The sequence below is a fragment of the Ruditapes philippinarum genome, unplaced genomic scaffold (assembly GCF_026571515.1).
Source record: "Ruditapes philippinarum isolate M1 unplaced genomic scaffold, ASM2657151v2 ctg5417_1_1_1_1, whole genome shotgun sequence".
NCBI lineage: Eukaryota > Metazoa > Mollusca > Bivalvia > Venerida > Veneridae > Ruditapes > Ruditapes philippinarum.
Window position 1 is genome coordinate 693 of NW_026861693.1, and position 7,114 is coordinate 7,806.

A 7,114-nucleotide genomic window follows, 5' to 3' on the forward strand; every position below is an offset into this window, starting at 1 on the left:
TTTTTGGGACTGTCGTTTGGTGAGAAAATTTTTCCTTTTAAAGCATGTTCGAAAAAACAGACCCTTTTTGAGTAGAACCACCAAATTTTCCCTACTAGCTAGTTAGAAAAAGGTTTTATTGAGACAAAGGGGGCAGGGCACCTTTTTTAAAGTAAACCACCACTTTTAATACATAGCTTAGTTTGAAAACAAAAATGGAAATTTTTTAAACTTGGGAAAAAACAGAACCCTTTTAAAGGGAAACCCCCCTTTCCCAAAACATAGCTAGTTAGAAAACCAGAAATGGAAATGCCTTTATTGAGACTTACTTGTGACTTCAAAAGCAAATTTTACCTGACCATACAAAGTGTTCATCTCTCTCCACACTGAAACAACTTCCAATCTTACAAATCTGCCAGCCCAGAGGTGTAGAAAGCTATTCCATACCATATCCTTCTTGCGAGTATAAAGTCGCTGGACCTCTCGAAGAATTGATAGTCTCGATCAACTTCCACCATGCATGTCAAGTACTTCATTACTCTGTCACAGCTGTGCTTTTACCATCCATTTCCTGACATCTATCCATCATCACATTTAATGCCACTTAAGCCATTCAGACTCCATGGTCTATAGGTTTACTGAAAAGTCACTGGGTTAACAAAACAACATTCCAATCTCAAAATGTTAACATTGACCATATCTTAAACAAACCCTTAGCTAAACTAGAAACAATTGTTTAGTTGGTTGTCAAGTCATATGGCGACTGGCCGGCCTCCTTTATTGGTAGGAAAAATGCCCCAAATGTTCATTGTTTCAGGCAAGGGCTGGTACCAAACAGATTATAGCAACCAATATTCCAGTCTACATGCCTCCATACATGTTGCACTCCAGCTGTCCTATGACTTACACAAATTCAAAATAGATAATTTACCAATGCTCCATCATGTCACTTTCCAGCACAATCACACTTCACCAATGTCATAAAAATCACTTCACCAATGTCACACAGCCACACACATTCCGACATAAATCCAGCCAACATGTTGCAAGGGTTCACTGAAATGTCACTGGGGTTAACAGAACAACATTGCAATCTCAAAAAGTAACAATGTAACCTAAGCAATTTTTCTATTAAACAGATACAATTCTATGTTCTATTTTGGTGACTGTCAAGCTTTAAAGGTAGAGGAAAATGTGCCTTAATGACATTGTTTCGGACAAAGACAGACACCTTTTAAGAGTAGAACCACCAACTTTCCAATACATAGCTAGTTAGAAATCAAGAAATGGAAATGGCTTTATTGAGACTTACTTGGGACAAAGACAGACACCTTTTAAGAGTAGAACCACCAACTTTCCAATACATAGCTAGTTAGAAAACTAGAAATGGAAATGCCTTTATTGAGACTTACTTGTGACTTCAAAAGCAAATTTTACCTGACCATACAAAGTGTTCATCTCTCTCCACACTGAAACAACTTCCAATCTTACAAATCTGCCAGCCCAGAGGTGTAGAAAGCTATTCCATACCATATCCTTCTTGCGAGTATATAGTCGCTGGACCTCTCGAAGAATTGATAGTCTCGATCAACTTCCACCATGCATGTCAAGTTCTTCATTACTCTGTCACAAGTGTGCTTTTACCATCCATTTTCAGACATCTATCCATCATCACATTTGAGGCCACTCAAGCAATTCAGACTCCATGATCTAAGTGTTTACTGAAAAGATATTTGGTTAACAAAACAACATTCCAATCTCAAAATGTTAACATTGACCATATTTTAAACAAACTCTTAGCTAAAGAAGTAGCAATTGTTAAGTTGGTTTTCAAGTCATATGGCGACTTGCCGGCCACCTTTATTGGTAGGAAAAATTCCCCAAATGTACATTGTTTCAGGCAAGGGCTGGAACCAGACAGAGTATAGCAACCAATATTCCAGTCTACATCGTTATAGACTTTAAATCTACAAAAGACAATTCCAATCTACTGAATGTGTAACTGATTTATTACTAAGCTATTGAAAAATTGAGCCTCCATACCTGTTGCACAACAGCTGTCCTGTGACTTACACAAATTCAAAATAGATAATTTACCAATGCTCCTACATGTCACTTTCCAGCACAATCACACTTCACCAATGTCATAAAAATCTCTTCACCAATGTCACACAGCCACACACATTCCGACATAAATCCAGCCAACATGTTGCAAGGGTTCACTGAAATGTCACTGGGGTTAACAGAACAACATTGCAATCTCAAGAAGTAACAATGTAACCTAAGCAATTTTTCTATTAAACAGATACAATACTATGTTCTATTTTGGTGACTGTCCAGCTTTAAAGGTGGAGGAAAATGTGCCTTAATGACATTGTTTCAGACAAAGACAGACACCTTTTAAGAGTAGAACCACCAACTTTCCAATACATAGCTAGTTAGAAAACAATAAATGGAAATGGCTTTATTGAGACTTACTTGGGACAAAGACAGACAATCTTTAAGAGTAGAACCACCAACTTTCCAATACATAGCTAGTTAGAAAACAAGAAATGGAAATGGCTTTATTGAGACTTACTTGGGATAAAGACAGACACCTTTTAAGAGTAGAACCACCAACTTTCCAATACATAGCTAGTTAGAAAACAAGAAATGGAAATGGCATTATTGAGACTTACTTGGGACAAAGACAGACACCTTTTAAGAGTAGAACCACCAACTTTCCAGTACATAGTTAGCTAAACAACTAGAAATGGCAATGCCTTTATCAAGACTTACTTGTGACTTCAAAAGCAAATTTTACCTGACCATACAAAGTGTTCATCTCTCTCCACACTGAAACAACTTCCAATCTTACAAATCTGCCAGCCCAGAAGTGTAGAAAGCTATTCCATACCATATCCTTCTTGCGAGTATAAAGTCGCTGGACCTCTCGAAGAATTGATAGTCTCGATCAACTTCCACCATGCATGTCAAGTTCTTCATTACTCTGTCACAGTCCACTTTCTGACATCTATCCATCATCATATTTGGTGCAACTCCATGGTCTGAAAGATCACATCCATCATCATATTTGATGCAACTCCTCGGTCTGAAAGATCACAGGGGTAACAAAACAACATTCTAATCTCATAATTTTAACATCTACAATATTTTTACAAATAACTATCCAACTAAACAGACAACTACTTGCTATTTAATGGTTTAAAGTTATGTGCCAGATGAAAATATACCATTAAAGTGCAAGGAGTAGCAAACTGACATTATGAATAGAACCACTGACCTTCCAGTCTAGCTAGCTAAAGACAATCAACTGTTATTCTCAACTGAATAAAATAATCTTTTTAAACTCAGTTCTTTTCTTGAAAACCCCATTTAAATCAAGTAAAATATAGTAAAATACTCAAATTGTGTACAAAAAAATGTTACTATGATAAAATCCTTAAAATAAAGTAATGTTTAGTAAAATACCCAATTGCTCCATCATGCCTCATTCCAACACATACACAGTCATCATCATATTTGGTGCAACTCCATGATCTGAAAGATCACATCCATCATCACATTTGATGCAACTCCATGGTCTGCAAGATCACATCCATCATCACACATTTGATGCAACTCCATGGTCTGAAAGATCACATCAAACATCATATTTGGTGCAACTCCATGGTCTGAAAGATCACATCCATCATCACATTTGATGCAACTCCATGGTATGAAAGATCACAGGGGTAACAAAACAACATTCTAATCTCATAATTTTAACATCTACAATATTTTTTACAAATTACTTTCCAACTAAACAGACAACTACTTGCTATTTAATGGTTTAAAGTTATGTACCAGATGAAAAAATACTATTCAAGTGCCAGGAGTAGCAAACTGACATTATGAATAGAACCACTGACCTTCCAGTCTAACTAGCTATAGACAATCAACTGTTATTCTCAACTGAATAAAATAATCTTTTTAAACTCAAGTTCTTTTCTGAATGAAAAATCCATTTAAATCAAGTAAAATATAGTAAAATACTCAATAATACCTGAAATTGTTCACCAATTTAGACAACACAATTTACAAATTTGTGTACAAAAAAAGTTAATATGAAACTAAAGTAATGTTTAGTAAAATACCCAATTGATCCATCATGCTTCATACCAACACATACATAGCCATCATCACATTTGGTGCAACTCCATGATCTGAAAGATCACAGGGGTAACAAAACAACATTCTAATCTCATAATTTTAACATCTACAATATTTTTTTACAAATTACTTTCCAACTTAACAGACAACTACTTGCTATTCAATGGTTTAAAGTTATGTGCCAGATGAAAATATACCATTAAAGTGCAAGGAGTAGCAAACTGACATTATGAATAGAACCACTGACCTTCCAGTCTAACTAGCTATAAACAATCAACTGTTATTCTCAACTGAATAAAATAATCTTTTTAAACTCAAGTTCTTTTCTTAATGAAAAATCCATTTAAATCAAGTAAAATATAGTAAAATACTCAATAATACCTGAAATTGTTCACCAATTTAGACAACACAAATTACAAAATTATGTACAAAAAAGTTACTATGATAAAATCCTTAAAATAAAGTAATGTTTAGTAAAATACCCAATTGTTCCATCATGCCTCATTCCAACACACACTTTGCAAATCTTGCACAACCATCCACATCCACTATAATTTCAATGTAGGACCAGGACCCTCCAACCTCTTCTATTCAAAGGGAATATATTATTATAATTTTACAATTAGAAGAACCTGGCAACTTCCGAGTACTGTAGATCTACAAGTACAAAAAATATAGGTATTAAAACACAAACATATTAATTGGTCAGTTTCATAATATGTACAAGACTTCTAAACTAAACTAACTGTAATAAACATAACATTAAAAGGAGTGGCTTATACATCAAACAACAGGTCTAAAGAGAGTGGGGAATGGGTGAATGAATTAATACACATTATAGCTATTTTATAGGTGGGTAAGATAAAAGGCAAATATTCATATCAAATACACTAGCATCAAATCAAATACAATAAAGCAGTATGGTTATGATTATAATAATGAAGAGAAATGACAAAAGTATAAATCAAAATTCGGCAGGAGCTAACATCACGATTATATCTAAAAACGCGCGCGATGACACAGACTGACCAGACTCGCATGACCAGCATGAACACATTCCTATCAACTAAACTAACATAATTTTATACATAAAAGAAATCTATAAACATTTTAACATTTTATAAAGGAAGGGACAAAAGGGGAGCACATTAGGGTTATTTTATAGGTGGGTGTGATAATTTAAATTAGAGTTATTAAATAGGTATTATGCAATTTCGGCACATTTAAAATCGCGAGTAAACGCATTGCGAAGCCAGGCAGAATCGCATTTTAAAACAATTGGACGAGCACAGCCCAATTTCTAATTTCATAACATATCAACTAAAATAACACTAATACTATAAACATTTTGGCAGGAAATACCCTGAAAAACAACAATTCAGTACCACTATACATATCACTAAATTACTTTACTACTATCACTAACAACGCAAAAATTATATTTTAAAACATTTTTTAGACTATCATAAACCCTTTTCAACATCAACATACTGTGTATATGCACAAATTACACAAAAATATATTTGTTAGTAAAGAGTGGTAGGAAATATATCTCTATATATAGAGAGATCTATGCACCAAATTCGTACATGTATATACGTCAGCACGCGGGAGATATTTTATAAACAAAAACCGCCGATGTATAGAACGTCGCGCGATTAGCCAGCTTGATCTAAATCGACTTCTCAAACCGCTTTGATCAAGTAAAATAACATATGCATCATAATAAATGAACACTAACAGCTAAAAATAGCACATCATTTCTACGTGCAAATGTACGTACCTGGCTGTAAAAATAAGCAGGTACACAACACAGGCCGGTAGCTGGAAAATAAATTAAGAATTTAATCGACACAATTCGTAAAAATCAACAAACTTACTTTCCTATCAGGGAACACCAGTCCTTCCATCTTCTCGGTACGACTTTCCCTCCAAAAATAATGTTGGCTGTTGATAAACACTCAAATGGTCACGTGATCTGAAATGTGTGAAGCGGAACGGGAAAAAATTCGATTCTCGGACCTTTTCATTATTGAACAAGGGGGTGTCGAATGCATAGAGGTACGATAATTCTTAAGCAATGTGAAAGGGTACGTGAAAAATAACGTGGGTAAGAGCCGGTTTGCTTCATATATTTGTTGCATGTTGTACATTTTGTTCGAATAATAAAGTGCACGCGGAGCAGGCTATACACTTAACAAATCTTATAAGTGTGCACCTTTTATGTCCTTATAACTTTTTTGTTCATCAATATTTCTTTACAAAATTTTGTGTTCCGACTATCGGCTGCATTTCCACACTTTTCCCGTGCTCAAACTTGTCAAATTTAATTATGCGGCGCGTTCAACCGTGAACGTACAAAATTCACACACTGCACGAAAAAAGTGTTTGAGTGCGTGAAAGAAAATTGCACATGATATTCTCGAATACAACAGAGATCCACATATCAGAAAAACATAACATATGGGTACATTATCTATTCAACAGCGTGGCATAGCCCTAGGATCGGTCTACGCTGGAGTACACCAAGCAGAGATTGGTAAAAAATAATTTGTTTATATAATTATTTAAAATCCATTGCATTGCATTGTTAAAGCTGAAAATCATTTAAATTCAGTTCCTACCAAAGACGAACATAATTGCATATTTGTTTTTTACTTATTACATGTTTATATCATTTGGAGGTTGCGCAACGCATGGTGTTCACCGCAATGTAATAACAAGGCTTATGAAGGCTTATCTTCATAACAGAGTAACTGGTAGCGTTTATAACATTCCTCATCGACCCCAAAATTATCTCCAACGGTATGTTACATTGATGCGACGACGCTCCAAGGCTGTAATACACAGTCAGAGTGGCACACACGGTTTAAGAACATCATTTTGCAACATCGACTTTCGACACGCACTCAGATTATTTAGAAATACATCTTAAAATTTATCTTGAATGAAAAAAAAAACAAATAAAAAAATAACCTGTCTG

General features: G+C 34.8%; 1 long non-coding RNA gene across 1 annotated transcript; it reads right to left on the minus strand.

Moving 5' to 3' along the window:
- Positions 1–533: 533 nt before the first annotated feature.
- Positions 534–3,679, minus strand: LOC132716537 (uncharacterized). The gene is made up of 2 exons (XR_009623819.1): positions 3,451–3,679; positions 534–3,070 (listed from the first exon to the last, which is right to left on the minus strand). It is a non-coding gene; the product is annotated as an uncharacterized LOC132716537 (long non-coding RNA).
- Between the last annotated feature and the right edge of the window lie 3,435 nt (positions 3,680–7,114).